Here is an 18,215-nt window from a genome sequence, read left to right on the forward strand (position 1 = left end):
TTCAGGAGGATGCAAGATAAAAATCACAATAAAACATCACTGCACATCTACTAGTATGACTCAAATTTTAAAAAAATATTAACAAATGTTGACAAGGATATGAAGAAATTGGAACCCTCAATAGTCCCTCTTTATCTGCACATATCTATATGTTCCCAGATCCCTAGTGGATAGCACCAAATCCTATATACAAGCACTGTGATACTAACAGTCAATCTGATGAGTGACTAATAGACTTGTAGTACATGCAGTCTAGATATATTGGACAAAGGAATAATTTATGCACCAGGCATACTTTTCCACTACTCAGAAAGGCATATAATTTAAAACTTTGGAACTGTTTATTTCTGGAGTTTTCAATTTAATATTTTGGACTACAGCTGACCCACAGGTAAATGAACCACAGAAAGAGAAATGTGGATAAGGGGAGAATACTGTATATACAAATGAACTCCAACAGAAGAAAAAGTATGTATTCTATAGCTATTAGGCACATATGTACATAGGTGTATATATACACACACATACATATACACAGATATGTATGTACACAATATACAAAATCAAGCTTGGCAATATTGGTCAAATCTGTATTTAATCAATTTTAAGTGTTGGCTGCTTTAGAATATTTTTCTTTTTAAGTTTTGATAAAATATCTTTATAAGTGTTCCTACAAACCAGATATTAATACTAAAAAAGGAAATTAAGAAATACATTTCATATCATTTCATAGCCATTAGCAAGGAACCTGAAACATAGAACAACTTTTAAAAAAATCCCTATTCCTTCTCATACTTTCTATAGGAGAGCTGTTTCCTAGCCTGACAATCCTCTGGGAGCTTTTTAAAAATATAGGCTCTTTATGCTCCCAGACATGCTGCACAAGAATCTTCAAGGATGTGATACAGAGATCCGAAACTATTTTTAAAAACCCCAAGGTAATTCTGATGCAGCTAACCCAGTACCTAAGTCCAAGCTCACACCTGTCATTCACTGCTATATACCATTCAAGATTCATCTTCTTCAAAACCCTTAAAACTCTTATTAGTCTTCCTCCTCAAATTCTCAAATGGCTCCCTGCAAACTATAACACTATTGGAATAGTATTCAAGTTCTTTGTTGATTTGATGCCAACTGACCTTTTCAGTCGTGTCTCCCTCAGCTCTAATTCATAAATTCAACACTTTATTCAAACTGATGTTAAGACTTCCTTATCCATGGATTCCTCATCCACAGATACAACCAAAGATTGAAAATATTTTTTTAAGTTTCATCTGTATTGAACACATATAGGCTTGTTCCCTGTGTCTTTATTTCCTAAACAATATAGTATAACAACTATTTACAAAGCATTTACATTGCATTAGGTATTGTAAGTTATCTAAAAATGATTTAAAGTAAACAAGAGGATGAGTGTTGGTTATATGTAAATACTATGCCATTTTATATAAGGGGCTTGAATATCAGTGGGTTTTGGTATCTGAGGAGGATCCTGGAGTCAATCCCCTATACATACTGAGGGATGATTGTATTCACTAACACCCAGACATGGTTATGCACTTTTACTGTCACCAATTCTCTTGCCTAAAATGTCTTCTCCCTTCTTTATTTGAGTACAAGCCCCTCAAGACTTCACTCAAAACGCTACCTCCTTCCTAAATCTTATCCATACACTCTCTTCTCCAAGCCTAAAGTAATTCTCCCTCCTCTGAGTACCGATTTACCTACCTCATTGGTCAATTAATCAATTGGTCACGTAATCTCTTCCACTATGGTTCTAAACTATTCTTTAAATCACTTTTTAAATTTAGGTTTAAGTATTAAATTTTATCCAATTAGTTTATATACTCAATAAGGGCTTAGAACATATTTTGTATCTACCATATCAAGTTTCATAATGCTTCACTGAGAAAATACTCATATAAACATTGATTTAATTGAAATCCCTTCCACCTGGAAGGTCTTCACTCTCACTTTGATAGAGAACTAGGATGAAAGGTTAACATAGGTTTGGGAGTCAAAATAAAGGAAAGATTTCTCCTTTTATGCTTTTATTAGTGTACAGTTATTACTTCCATACAATCTCATCTCTGGCCTTATTTTGATACTTTCTTTAATTTAAAGGTAGATGTAGGAAGGACAAAGCATCCCAAGTCAAAACTAAAATCCAGAGAAACCAGAAAACAAAGCTATAGCACTTCTCTTATTCTTCTTCTCCTCTATCACAAAATTCCTATATTCTTCATAATTTTACCTGTGAACTATCAGACTTGGGGGGAAAAAAAACAGAAGCTATACTACCAGGACAAAATCTTGAGAAGTTTTTTTTTTTTTTTTTAATGGTAGACTTCATGTGATCAGGATGCAATGTGCAGCACAGGACAGACAAGCTAAAGTCATCTCTCACTAGCATGTTAGTATTTTATAATTTTGAATCAAGTCACACAGGCAGAAATCGGTTCAGGTTCTAGCAGCTGCTTCCTGGAGAAACTTAAAGGTAACAGCAAAGGGGAAAATATAAGTGGGGTCTTAAAATATATATTTACTTCAACATATTACAGAATCACAAAAATAAATTAGGTTCACTATAGAGAATTTGAAAATACAGAGCCTAGAAAATAATAATCATATATTATCCTAGCACCCAGAGATAAACAGTTTTTACATTTGGGTGCGCTTTCTTTTTTGGGTGTGCTTTCTTTTATTTCTTTAGAAACAATATGGAATGCTTCACAAATTTGTATGTCATCCTTGTGTGCAGAGGGCATGCTAGTCTTCCCTGCATCATTCCCATTTTGGTACCTTTACTTCCAAAGCAAGCACTGCATGTGCTTTCTTTCAATCTATTTCTTTTTCTCTCACATATATATATTTTTTCAATTTAAGGAGGGGGAAATGCGAATGACCTTGATTTGATCACTACACACTGAATATATGTACCAAATTATCATGTGCCATAAATGTTATAATCTCTATGTCAATTAAAAATTTGGCTAAGTTTTTTTAAAAGTATAATTATTTGGCCTATTGATTTTGTATCCTGCTTTTTATACTGAACATTACATGACATGCATTTTCTCCATCATTAAATATTTTTGGCAAAACATCATTTTGATTGCTGAAACACAATTTCTTTAACTATTCCCCTAAGTGTTATAAAACTTTTTCAACTTTTCTATTACAACTAATACAGTAAAAATATCCTTGAATTCATTTATAAACTCTTGTGCACTTTCTTAATTGTATCCTTGGGATAGATTCTTAGAAGTAGAATTGTTGGGTCAAAGGGCATGAACATTTTTTAAGGTTTTTTATTTTATCTGAGAAACTGCCCTCCAGAAATGCTGTGTCAACTTACATTCCCAGTAGTGGTGCATAAAAATCATTTGAATACAGCAACACTGAGGTGTATGTATGTATATTTTTTACTATTGTCAATAGGACTGAGGATCTTCCTGTTTTTAACTCATTTCTTTGATTTTAAAAATAAAGTTGGGGAGCTGGGGTAATGGCTCAGTGGTAGAGAGCTTGCCTAGCATGTGTGAGGCACTGGGTTTGATCCTTAGCACCACATAAAAATAAACAAATAAAATAAAGGTATTGTGTCCATTTATAAGTAAAATAATTTAAAAAAACAAAGTTGGGCATCTTTTCTTATATGTATTAACTATTTATCCCATATTCCTTTTGCTTATGAATAGCCTCATCACTTCTTTATCTTCCAATTGGGTTTTGGTCTTTTTGTTAAAAAAAATATTCATCTGTATAAGTTCTTCGTGTATAAGTGTATCAACCCTTTATTGACCTTATGTTATAAATGTTTATGGTTTTTATGTCATCTCTGACAAAGACATATGTACTACTTTTCCACCATCAAATTTATTAATTCTGTTTCTTTGTTCTCATGCTTAGAAAATCCATTCTTACCCTGTAAATAATACCTCTTTAAGATATATTTATGGTTTCTGCCCTCCCTACTGTACCTTGTCCCTGGAATCATAAATGATACTATTTAGAAAGTGGTAATTCTCCCACTGATATATCTGATTTACACAACTGTTATGTTATTGTAAATCATCATTTTTGTAATGTTGATGTACCAACAAATAATCACAGAATAGTTTTCTTAATAAATTATTTTGTCAAATATTAAAATGAATAGTCATATTATTTTTTTCTTTTAAGGTTGAATTTGGTAATTCCTAATTCATTTGCTGTTTTAGGCATATGATATTAAGTAAAAATCTCTTTTTTCCTCTACTGATCTGAATTCTGAAAAATTTGTCAAATACCAAATTTATATTTGAGTCAGTTTCAACATTTGATATCTGGTCTCATTAACCTCCCTGACTATACATATGCCAGTACCAAATTGCTTACTTTATAATATAGCCAAATATCAGATAGGATCAGTTTTTCCTTTCAAACACACCTGCATTACTCTGTAAACCAAATTTCATTGGTTTGTCTCACCAGTTAACTCTTCCAGAGCAGCTTGACAAAATAATATTGTCAAAGCCTCCTTAAATTTTTGTAGGGATGTTGACTAGATTCCACTCAATCTATTAACTAGATTGATGTTGGGGAACATCAACATCAATATAATATTGGAAAATCTAGTATTTTTCTCATTTGAATTTTCCTTAATGTACTTCAGTTAACTTTTACAGTTTTGGTCATATGGGTCTCAAACATTCTATATAAATTTATTGCTAATGTGCATATACACTATTGATATCATGAGAATCCACTCATTTTATTTTCTATAAACTAAGAACAACTCTGCAATACATGGAAGCATGTGGAACCTTTGTACTAACCTGTATGATTATACATTTATAGATTAAAAGCTTGCATGTAGAAATTTCCACAGATACCATTTGTGAGAATCAATTAAGGTGCTTTTAAAGAATATATTCTCCCCTCAACTCCCAACCCTAGGCAACATTCCTTCCTGAAATCTTGAATGCTTTATAAGTACCTAAGAATAGGTTGCTATAATTACTAAGATTATCAGCTTCCTAACACGACTCAGGAGGCCCTGCATAGTTAGACCCATACCTATCTCTCTTCTTCTCTAGTCTTATAGTATCTTACCCTGTGCTCTTGGACTCCCAATTGAGCAATGGTTAATATACATAAAAGTCTGCTGAAATGAAGAGAATTAAAATTCTAAAATGCCATGGCAGAACAATCTTCTATTAGAAGTTAGGAGCACTTGGTTCTTCTGAGCTGGGTTCATTCATTATCTCACTATGCTACAAGCCATGTGATTCTTCATTTTCTTAACTGTAAGATCAGTAAAATGGAATAGATTACCCCTGAAGTCTCCTAATGCCAAATCTGATAAATCTATGATTCATGTGTAATTGCTTATTGTACTTAAGAAAAGCGACTGCTTTTGCTGGCAATTAAAACATTAGCTAACAAGCCATTTGAAATGCCATCCAAGAGTAAACCAAGTTTACTTAAATGAAATTTGGATGGAATACAATATTTGACTTTCCAATATGACTATCACTGAAATCTGTTTTATTCACTAAAATTCTATTTTTAAGTAAAATTCTTTCATGAAGTACTTATGAATTTCAAACTTCAGCAAATGACTACATGACATAATTGTACACACATTTGGTATGGGGAGCCTTTACAGTGTTAAAATGACCTTTCAACCCACAGTGATCTATAGATTCAATGCAATTCCTATCAAAATCCTAACAGCATTTTGTGCTGAGACTGAGAAAAACATCCTAAATATCCTATAGAATACCAAGGGATCTTGGATAGGACAAGATTACTTTGAAAAAAAAAATAAAAGAACCCAGTTGTGTGCCTTGTAAGAAATTTTAACATATTAGAATAATACATCCTATGACTAATAACCTGAAAACCATATTAGCTATAAAAACTATAATTACTTGCTATTCAATGTTTTAATATCCTAAGTACCAACCTAAATTATTAAAAGTCTGAACATTAAAATGAAGGTTTTAAAAACACTGATAGTTCAGATATAGATGAGTTTAAATATTATAAATAAACTAAGTAAGTTCATTAAAGAGTAAATAAAATAATTAAGTTTGGTCACAACACTTGGATTTATTCCTGGAATGCAAGGATGAATCAACAGATGAACACCAGTCGATTTAAGACATCACTTTAGTAGAAGGATAAAACCACACTATCATCTCAATGCAGAAAAAGCATTTGACAAAATTCAACACCATTCATGACAAAAATGTTTAAAACACTAAGAACAGGAGGAAACCAACTCAATATAAAAAGAGTGCTATATAAAAAATATATACAACAGCAAAAGACTGAAAGCTTTTACTCCAAGATTAGGCACAAGGTGAGGATGCCCATTCTCACCACTTCTATTCAATACAGTATTTAGCTGTCCTATCCAGAGAAATTAAACAATAAAACAAAATAAAAAGCCTCCAAAGTGGACAGGAAGAATGATCAGATGACATGATCATATATGCAGAAAGCCCTAAACATTCCTCAAAAACACTGTTAAAGACAGGGTATAGTAGCACATATCTGTAATCCCAACTACTCAGGAAGCGGGGACAAATAGATCACAAGTACAAGGCTAGTCTTGGCAATTTATTGAGACTATGTCTCAAAATAAAAAGGTCTGAGGATGTAGTTTAGGGCTAAAGCGCTCCAAGTTCAATCCCCAATACTGCCTTCCCCCCAAAAAAACCTGTCAAAATAACAAATTCAGTAATGGTTGCAAAGCAAAAAATCAATCATATTTCTATACACTAACAATGAACATTACAAAAAGAAAATTAAGAAAATCTCATTTACAATGGTATCAAAAAATAAAATACAATGCTTAGGAATAAACTTCACCAAAGAGGAGAACGATTTATACATTGAAAACTACAAAATATTGTTGAAAGAAACTGAAGAGGACACAAATGCATGGAAAGGCATCCAATGTTCATGGACTGGAAGATTTTACATTGTTAAAATGACCATTCAATACATAGTGATCTACAGAGTCAATGCAATCCCTATAGAAATACTAATGACATTTTAAACAGAAATTAAGTAAAACAACCTAAATTCCAATGGGATCTCAAGGGATCTTGAATAAGCCAAAACACTCTTAAGAAGAATAAAATTGTAAGCCTCACAACTTCTTGAGTTCAAAACATATTACAAAGCTACAGAAATCAAAATAGTGTGGTACTGGCATAAACATATATAGGCCAATGGAACAGAATGCAGAGCCCAGAAATAAACCCTCATGCATATAATGAAATGATGCTTGATGAGGATGCCAACAATACACAGTGGGGAAAAAACAGTCTCTTCAACAAACTGTGCTGGGAAAAATGGGTATATACATGCAAAAGAATGAAATGGGACTCTTATCATACACCATGTACAAATATTGACTCAACACAGATTAAAATCAAATGTAAGACCTGTACTAAAAAACTTACAGAAGATTACAGGGGGAAGACTGTATGACATAGGATTTGGCAATTATTTCTTGGATATGACAACAAAAATAAAAATAGGAGTACATCAAATCTAAAAACTTCTGCACATTAAATGAAACAACAGAATGAAAAGACAAATTATCCAATGGAGAAGGATCAATTGTCCATAATTCTGGGTTTAATTCTGAGCTTTTAATTCTATGCCATTGGTCTATCCTTAAATCGATAACCACACTTTCAATTACTGTAGCTCTGCAATAGGCTTTCAAATTAGAAAGTGTGAGTCTTCCAAAGTAAGGAAGATATTCCATATCAGATACATAAATTGCAAATATCAACACTGTATATACAGCCTGGCTGTTAGTCAGTTAGTAGCTGTCTGGGTTATCAGATTGGCTACTGGGGTAAGTACTGCAGTGCTTGTGTACAAGCAATCCTTATTTTACTTAATAACAACCCCCAAGCACAAAAGTAGTAATGTTGGCAATTTGGATATGCCAAGGAAAAACCTTAAAGTGCTACCCCTAGGTAAAATGTTGAACTTTTGACAAGCACACTGAGATAATTCCAAGGAGAAAGAACAGTATCTTCAATAAATGGTGCTGAGACAATTGGATATCCACGTGCAAAAGAATTTAGACTCAAGAAGGGGAGATCCTCATGCCTTAGCTTTGGCATTGGAAGAAACACATAAGAAGATTCTCAACATCATTAGTCATTAGGAAAATGCAAATCAAAACCACAGTAAGGTACTAATTCTTATCTATTAGCATGGCTATACTAAAAAATAGAAACAAACACGCTCACACACATAAAAATAATACAGAAAATAAAAAGTGCTGTCAGAAGTGTGGAAAAAATGGAACCTTAAACATTGCTATTAGGGATGCAAAGTGGTTCACTGCTGTGGAAAATAGTTTGGCAGTTCCTCAGTAAGTTAAATATAGAATTACCTTATGACCCTGCGATTCCAGTCTGAGGTATATACCCAAAATAATGGCAAACAGGTACTCAAAATACAAACAAACTATATGAACATGCTTGTTAATGATGGCACTATTCACAATAGCCAAAAGGCTTGAAGTAGTTCAAATGTCCTCTCCAGAAGAATGGATTAAAAAACTGTGGTATGTAAGTACAAAACTATTATCCAGTTACAAAAATTGAAGTAATAATGCATGCCACAAAATAGATGAACCTCTGAAACATTATGCTTAGTGAAAGAAAAGAGAACACAGAAGGCTATGTATTATATGATTCCATTTACATGGAATGTATAAGACAGATAGATTTACAGAGATGGGTTGGCAGGGGCTAGAGGGAGAAAGGAATAAAGATAAACTGCTCAACAGGTAAGAAATTTTACTTTGAAACTGGGAATTTACTAAATGCCAATGAATTTTTCACTTGAAAATGGTTAATTTTATTTAATTTGTGTAAATTTCACCTCAGTGCTTTAAAAAAAGTGATCTATGACAGAATTATATCAAGAGTACTTAATTATAAGTATCAAATGAAATCTGACACATATTTCTGAAGATAGTTTATCAAATAAAATAATCGTAATTTTCCCCCCCAAACTAGATTTAACAGTCTCACAGGTCTCATGTGATATTAATGGTTAACATCACTAATTGTAAAGCATACAAAATTTTAGTAGCAAGACCAGGAAATACACTTGTTTGTGGATAATGATGGTCCCTAGAACTTGAAAACTGATATGTTTAAAAATATATAGTCATCCAGCAAACAGATCTTGGTTTCTAAATACCATTTTCCAATACAAGGTACAAGGTTCCTTGAAAAAAGACTGGTTGGAGGGCCAGGTCAGAGAAAATGTAAAATGAACCTGGAATTTCACGTGATGCCAGAAAGTAAAGAAGAACTTGAAAAAAGTTGGGGGGAATGACCAAAGGATCCAGGAGCCAATCTTAAGGCACTCCCAATGGCCTAATTCTAGAACAACAGAACAACAAAATAATGAGCGTGCTAGATCAACATCGATGGATCCATCTTGTAATAAATAAGTCCACAATTACATGAGGGAGAAGGAACAATTCTTCCTATAGAAAAATTACAATTAAGAAATACAGAAGGGATGCGGGAAAGAGAAAAATGTAATTAAGCAAACACTACAATAATAATTGCTATAGACAAGATCCACTAATGCATACTAAAATTAACTGGTGAAAGTTAAGGGCGAAAAATGATATTTGCACACTCTCAAAGAATCTCTCCCAAAGTGTTTTTCATTATAAAGAGGGAAAGAGTAATTTTCAATGGAGAAACGCAGGAGGCACCACCTTAACCAAGTGAGGGTCATCAACATCATCAGGAATAAGATTTATCAACATCACATACCCCCAATAGGATACATTAAGAAGGACACAGCATAATTTCTTAAGACTGCTTACAACACTATAATATGGCTTCTACCTCCATATCACCACTGAAACTGCTTCATATTGCCAAATTCAAACACTTCACATATTCAACTTATGTATCACCTCTGTGGTATAACATTATTAATGATTCCTAACTTTCTGAAGATCCTTTTCCCTTAGCTTCTAACATAGCAATCTATTCCAATTTATTAACCTCTCTGCCACTACTGATTCTTCTTAAACATTTCCTTCCCTTTAGATACTGATGAGTTCAGGGGCTAGGAATGTAGCTTGGTGGTAGAGTTCATTGCTTAGCAAGCATAAGGTCCTTGGTTCAATTCCCAGTAAAATGTGCCCCACGCATGTGCACTTACACATACATGCAAATATTGATGGTTTCAGGAGATTCTTCCTTGGCCCTCTATTTTTTCTCATCCTATAGAGTCCCCAGAAATTATCCATTACCACCAAAAAATAAATAAATAAATAAACAAAACACCTCCAAGACAATGACTCTCAAACTTTACACCTTAAGCCCAGACCTCTTCCTTGAGTACTTACCCTATATATGGGACATTTTCACCATATCTCAAGCAGCTTAAACTCTATATCACCTAAACTGAATATGAGCTTATTTTTTCCATCTATTCTAATTCCCTACCACATGAACTGCTCCTCCCTATCTTAATTCACAGCATCAGTATCCACCCAGCTGTCTAGGCTAGAAACTTAGGAGCTATTCCCTATTCTTCTTTACCCTTTGTATCAAACTATTCATTAACTCTTGCAGCTTTACCTTCTGAACATCTCCAAAATCAACACCATAACTCTCCCTGAGACCTTGTCCCTTCTCTCCAATATTACTATAAACACTCTATGTTATTTACAAACAAAATGTCTCCACATTTCCAATCTTGTCTACCTCCAATCCACCCTCCAATCTACAAATTTTCCAAAGGAGACCTGTTATTTACCATTTCATCCCCCTAAAATACCCTTTCTCCACCTACCCACCAGGCCAACATCTACCTACAAGCCTTTAGTGACCATCTATAAATTTTTCATCTGGAAAATCTTTCCTGACCTCTCTAGATTGAAGGTGTTTCTCCATTTCTGGGCTCCCATAAAATTTAGTACACAGCTCTATGAAAGCAATTCCCACACCTTACTTGGATTGGTTTATCTGTTTTCTCCTTAAAATCTTAATTTTTTAATAGCCTAATCATATGAGCTATATAGGCAGTCTCTACAAAGATTGTATTTTATTAAAGAATCATGGTAAACCAAAATTGTATGACCTTGTCTGCCAGCGTCTACCAAATGGCAGGTGCTAAATCAAAGTAAAAATGGCTTAATTCAATACCCAGCACCCCAAAAATGGCTTAAGATGATAGTGGAATTTCTTTTGTAAATATAGAACTGTTAGGTGGTAATAAAGCCTAAAAGAATAGTTTGATTTTATTACTTTTGAATGTATGACAATATTCTACGCTAATAATATATGAAGATCAGCTTAAAAGATAGTTTTTAAATTTACATACAGGTTTATTTTAAAAGCTTTAATCTAGCTATTCATCAAGGTAATTGATCTGGGTACACAAAAGGTCAACTAAATAGGAAGTAAAATTCATCAATGAGAATTGTGACAGTAGAGCTAACAAGATGAAGGGAAAGAAATAACTCAAAAGACCTGTATTAGAGTTTTAGTTCTGTCACTAATTAGCTGGAGCGTAACTGAACTACTTGAGAGGAATTCAAAATAGAAATAATTATAATAGCCTAACCATATGAGCTGTATAGGCAGTCTCTACAAAGATTGTATTTTATTAAAGAATCATAGTAAACCAAAATTGTATGGTGAATTTTAAAGGACTTAATAATTCACAAAGTACTTTTACATGTATCATTGCTCCAGAATTATGGGAAATTGGTAAGGTAAATCTTATTCAAATGCTCATTTTGTAGTCTAAAAACACTGAGACTGAGATAAAGTAACTAAGGGAAGGGAATACTCTCCTGCTTCTAAACCCTGCCTTTTTTCCATGGTACAAAAATATTTGTTGACAAGTCCTAAAAAGTCTCATGACAGGCAGTGCAGGTCCTTATCGCTTCTCTCCTATATTACTTCAATATCCTCCTAACTTATGATGCCCCTATCTACAATTCCTGTCTATTTCTAATCTGTCCTTCAAACTGCAGCCAGAAGCACATTCCTGAAACAAATTTGAAAATGTCATCCCTTATTTAATATTAGCCATCCCTCAATATCCAGGGAGGATTAGTTCCAAGACACCACCCATACCACAATCAAGTCTCTTATATAAAATGGCATAGTATTTTCATAAAATATACACATATCCTCACATATATTTTAAATCACCACTAGATTACTTTTAGTGCCTAATACAATGTAAATGCTACAATACTGTGTTGTTTAGGGAACAATGACAAAAATGTCTATATATATATATTCAATATAGATGCGATTTTTGACCTGAACTATTTTGATCTGCAAATGATTGAATCTATGATGCAGAACCCAGGGATATGGAGCATCTACTATACTTTGTAGACTAGACATGTCTAACAGAACTTTCTGTGATGACAGAAATATTCTATTATCAGCTTGTATGGTCAAATACAATAGGCACTTAGTCACATATGGCTGCTTAGCATTTAAATTATGTCTAATGTGACTAAGCCACTATTTTTAATGAATTTAAATAGAAATTTAAATAGTTACATGTAGCTAATACCTACTATACTAGTCAGTGAAGCACTAATATGGAGCCTTTATTTTATTTCCTGATCCATGAGAAAAACCACTAAGTAAATAAGTAGAGACAGAAAATGTGAAATTTTAAATTATTTTGTAAACTAAAAACATTGTAAAAATAGCTAGTACTATTATAAGTATAGGTTACACCAAAGTGCTAGCATTGTTGTCTCTTTCTTTCTTTCTTTCTCTTTTTTTTCTGTATTTCCTAATCTTTCAATAGTGGGTATATACTGTTTTGGTAACTCTTTTAAATATAAGAACCTGTATTGAAAAAAGAAAGCTAAGTATATATAGCTTTGTGTTAGGCAGAATCAAATACAGTAAGCAGAATGCCTGTGTTACAGAGTATAAGAAACCACTGAAATGAACAAAAAACACGGGGCCTCAATCTTTAAAGAATCCTACAATAAAATGACAACGAAAAATTGGTTAAATCTAAAAGCAGCAGAATATTTCCAGGAAAACATTGCAAACATGTTAAAGACCTTTTCACATTATACAAAATAATCACTGAGTCACATACAGGGATGTTAATATGCATTACCAGTAGACAAAGTGAACTAGACTTCCAATAAATAAATATATTAACACAGCCTAAAAAAGGACAGTTCACCAACTGAAAAGATTAAAAAAGTTTTTTTTTATTATAAAGACAAATATATACCAGGCTTGGTAACCCTGCCTGTAATCCCAGCTATTTGAAAGGCCTAGGCAAGAGAATCAGAAGTTCGAGGCCAGTCTGGGCAACTTAGCGAGACCCTGTCTCAAAATAAAATTTTAAAAAGGTGGGGGGAGGGATGGCTGGGATGTAGCTCAGTGGTAGAGTAACATGAGTAAGGCCCTGGGTTCACTCCCAAGTACTACCAAAAACAAAAATACAGAAGAAAGAAAAAACACAAGTATATCAAACTTTGCCCAGTTATCTAAAATATCAAGGTACAGTTTGTCTTCTAGCTTCCAAACCCATCCTCTCTTCCAGAGGTAAGCACCATTGCCAATTTGGAGTACATCCTTCCAGTTTTCTTTGCATTTACATGCACGCACACACACACACACACAGAGTTATGGGCTAAATTATGTCTCACACTTCATATTTTTGAAGTCCTAATTTTCAGTATTTTATAACTGCTTTTGGATACAGATCCTTACATGAGGCAATTAAAAAGTTAGATGAGGTCTTTATGGTGGGCCCCAATCCAATATAACTAGTGTCCTTCTAAGCAGAGATCAGGACACACACAGAGAAAACCACATACCTGATCCTCTTGAAACTACATGCAAAATAGTGTGTTGGTGCATTTTTCTAAGGAGAGAGTCTATGGCTTTTATTAGTCTCAAAGGGTCTAGTGTTGTAAATGAAAAGTTTATAACACTGTTATGAACTTTGGCTTCCCCCTACTAATCTTAATAACTAATTCAAATCAACGTGTCAATGGCTTAAAGAATGTTATTTATTCAACTATCTCTGATTGATGAGTCCTTTGAATTACTCCTCTCAATACCCCACTGCCATTTTCAAACTAAGACTTTTATATTTCTATTCCTTACCATTTACAGTCTATGTAAACTTCACCTTTATTCACAACTTTTATAATACTGCTATTGTTCTTCACTAGGTGACCTTAAAACCTATGCTTACTTTCCTAGGTGATTTCAGAACTTATTTTACTTTTTCCTCCATGTTACTACCATCTCTCCAATAATAACAAATACTAAATTTGTCATCAGTCTCAATTTTTCTACTCCTATCCTTAGATCTACAAGTGCCATGAGAAGAGGCAGAAAAATACAAATTTCTGCCATTAAAAGTTCATAGAAGGTGGGCACGGTGATGCATGCCTATAATCCCAGTGGCTCGGGAAGCTGAGATGGGAGGATCTCAATTTCAAAGCTAGCCTCAGTAAAGGTAAAGCACTAAGCAACTCAGTGAGACCCTGTCTCTGAATGAAATACAAAGTGGGGCCGGGGATGTGGCTCCATGGTTGAGTAACCAGTTTAATCCCTGGTACACGCCCCTCCCCCCTTCCACTTTGCCAACATTGCTTCTGAAAAGCTTATTACTACCAATAAAACAGACTCACAAAGTAGAGGCACTATATACAAAGAGCACATCCCAATAAATTAGAGTTGGGAAATTAAAGATTTGGAAAACACCTTAGTGATCTGGTAGCCAAATATTATTCATTTACAGAATCAGTGATCCTAAAGAACAAATGCATTAATTAAAGAGTAGAAGTTAATAAAAAATAAAAATTTAGCTTAGATGTTCCAGGGTCCTGGCCCAATGATCACTCCACTATGACATGCTGTGCCCTTTGAACACCAGTTGTTTTAACCTCATTAATATTTAAAAATCAAAATGTTTTAAATTATCTGTATTTTATTTATAGTAAGACTAAATTATTATTGGCTCAGACCCCTTAATAGTATTCAATATCATTCCTCTGTAGCTTATTAGGTGAAAATGACACAAGGGAACAATTAAAAGCTTTACTGAAATCAAAATAGACTGCACTTTTAAGTGCACTGTCACTCTCAAGAAGAATTGAATAAATTCCATATATCTTATTCTTCTTAAAATCAAGCTATTTCCTAACAGCTTTTGTTTTTGTAATGATTGCAAATTATTGTTTATTGATTTGTTCAAGTATCTCCTAATACCAGAGCCAAGACTAAAATCCAACTCTTATGATCACTGGTTTATCAATGTTCTTTCTGTAAGATTAACCATATTTAAAGTGAGTTGTGATCCTCAATGATACAAAGTCAGTTCTATCTTTAAGAAGATACCTATTAATGGTTATTTATTCTGCCTCTTAGAAGTTGACACTACACAATGTATGCATGTATTAAAACATCACATGGTACCTCATAATTAGGATAATTTTTATGTTTTCTATTTTTCTTAATAACTTTATTTTATTTATTTATATTTATGTGGTGCTGAGGACTGAACCCAGTGTCTCACACATGTTAGGCAAGCACTCTACCACTGAGCCACAACCTCAATACCAATTTTTATGCTTTCATGTATCAGTTAAAAATAAATTTAAATTTAAATGTCTTTCTTGGTCTCCCAATAAAAGTACTATGCTATGTTATGGATGTATTCACCCAGAACATCTATGTTTAAACAATCATCAATGTGATGGGTTAAGAGGTGGGGCCACTGGAAGGTGATTAGGGCATAAAATTGGAGCTCTTGTGAATGGGATTAGTGCCTTCAGAAAAGAGTCCCCACAGAGCTGCCTTGCCTTTTCCACATAGGACATAGTTAAAAGGCACTGTTCATGAACCAAAGAGCAGGCACTCACCAGAAACCATCCAATTTATAGTATTTTGTTACAAGAACCCAAATAGACTAAGATGATTAGTCTGAGAAATTATTTCTTGAAGCTGAAGATGTATGTCAGTGGTAGAACACTTGCATAGCACATGCAAGGCCCTGCGTTCAACAACCAGCACTGCAAAGAGAAAAAAAATTTTTATATGCACATTAAATCCCTCTTCCTTCAACTTAACTCACCATCTTTATATCATAATTTAATGCCCCAGGTAGGGTCGGTATTACTCAACTGTTAGAAGGACAGCTTTTAACTTTTAAGTAATTATCTTTCCTGTATTTTAAGTGTCACCAAATCTCCTCCTACCCTTTTGAGTTCCATGCTAAACCATCTACTTAAAGACACCCTTATTTTTTCCTGTTAGTTCTATTTTTCATTCTCAGTATATTTTGGGTCTGTTCAGTAATCACTGTAGTGATATGCACCTATGCTGAGAAAGTTAAACATGAACTAGGATCTCTAAAAAAGTAGAATAGGAAGATTATTTGCCTAATCATCATTATATTCCCACTTCGGTTAATATGAACGCTAAAAAAGTGGTCTTTTAACTTTCATCTGCTTGGTTAACTATCAGGAGTCAGTCAGAGATGAAAAGTGCAAAGAGGGAACTTACTATTAGAAGAAATTAACACTCCCATCCATTGTCCCTGAGGCCAGAGCCAACAAGTAAAAATAAACAGTATCTATCCAAAACAACTACACAATGATACACACAAAGTAAGCATGCTAAGAAAAAAGGTGTGTCAAACCTCACTGGGAATATCTCAGACAAACCTAAGACAAAGAATAGACTATTTTGCTGCATGTCAAAAGGCATGAGCTGGTAAAAAACAAATGAAGAATTCTGAATCTGGTATGAAAATATAAGCAGAAAAAATAAGCATAAATAATTTTATATTTTATATTTATATTATAAATATAATATAAAATTCTAAAAGAACAACCATTTGAAGTCCCTAGAAATAGTCCTGAGGGCATAAAGCAAATGAAATAACATTTATTGAAGAAAATATATGAAAGCTCAGTAAGAACAGCAAGAGCCTGTGGTGATGAACCAGAACATATTCCCTGCCTTCCCGTCCCAGTTCAGTGATATGAAAAGTCCACTGGAGAGAGACATGGACCGCTCCCCTCAAGTTCCTAGTCCAAACACTATCTTCTAGGAAAGGCAGAACTGAAGCATTTCTCATTCTGCCCCCAGGGACTTGTTGCTAAATCTAAATTCTGGGTTACTGTGCCAAAAAGGAAAGAGCTCCCTTCTTCCACACGTCCCCACTGGAACAATATAAGCTCTGCCTTGATGTGTGATACTTTTGAGAATAATGAGGCCTCATTTACCCTAGAGCTGGATTGTAAAATCTTGGTTCTATACCAAGAGAGGCAAGCCACTGCTCCCACTTTTACCTGAACTCAGCTCCCCAAGTGAGAGCATAACTCAGAAATGTACCAATGTTTCCAACCTCAGTCTCCAGACTGTGGCTGGGAGATTTTGTATGGCAGGAGAAGGTGGTCCTAGAGCAGGTAGCTCTTAATCTCTTCCCAGAAGAGTTGACTCATTTGCAACTCAGTGTGAAAAAGTTCAAGCCTTAAGTTTCTCTTAAAAGTGGAGGTTGTGGTGAAAAGCAATTGAAAGAAGACTGACTGGGGTAAAAATGGGAGTTCACAATCCACTTGAATCAAATGTATGAAATATGATATGTCAAGAGCTTTGTAATGTTTTGAACAACTAATAATAATAAAATATATATATATATAAAATTAAAAAATAAAAAAAGAAAGGAGACTGACTAAATCATTGGACATAGAGGTTAAACTATAGGTAAACTGGCTTGCCTAAAGAAAACCAATGAGGAAGACGACTGGAAGGCACTATCCTGGAGTCAGAAATTTTCAAACACAGACCTCAGCAACCACTCCTTAAGGGAAACTGACTTGTGCCCAAGGGCATGGTATGATCTGCCAGCAATTAATTCGAGCACAACTGGGAAAGAGACAAAGACAGCCCTGCCCAAATCACTGTCATCCGAGGGTGACCACAGGTACTCCCAAGGCTTTGCCTCTGAGAAGCAAGGTCAGAGGATTAACAGAAGGGCGGGGAGTGACAGGGCAGAGGCAGCACTAAAATAATCCACCTAGTCTCTAAACAACAATAACCAAAAAAAAAAAAGGCAAAACAAGCGCTAGGAGGGAGACCAGTACCCAGAATTGCTATATTATCTAAAACATCCAGCTCCAAAAAATAGTT

General features: G+C 34.1%; 1 protein-coding gene and 1 non-coding gene across 2 annotated transcripts in view; both read right to left on the bottom strand.

The window, feature by feature from the left end:
* Positions 1-18,215, bottom strand: part of Abcb7 (ATP binding cassette subfamily B member 7) — a 104,820-nt gene that overhangs the window by 78,015 nt on the left and 8,590 nt on the right. The window lies entirely within an intron of this gene.
* On the bottom strand, positions 2,715-2,819 carry LOC120890964 (U6 spliceosomal RNA). Its single transcript, XR_005735430.1, has one exon. It is a non-coding gene; the product is annotated as a U6 spliceosomal RNA (small nuclear RNA).

This window comes from Ictidomys tridecemlineatus, chromosome X, assembly GCF_052094955.1.
Source record: "Ictidomys tridecemlineatus isolate mIctTri1 chromosome X, mIctTri1.hap1, whole genome shotgun sequence".
NCBI lineage: Eukaryota > Metazoa > Chordata > Mammalia > Rodentia > Sciuridae > Ictidomys > Ictidomys tridecemlineatus.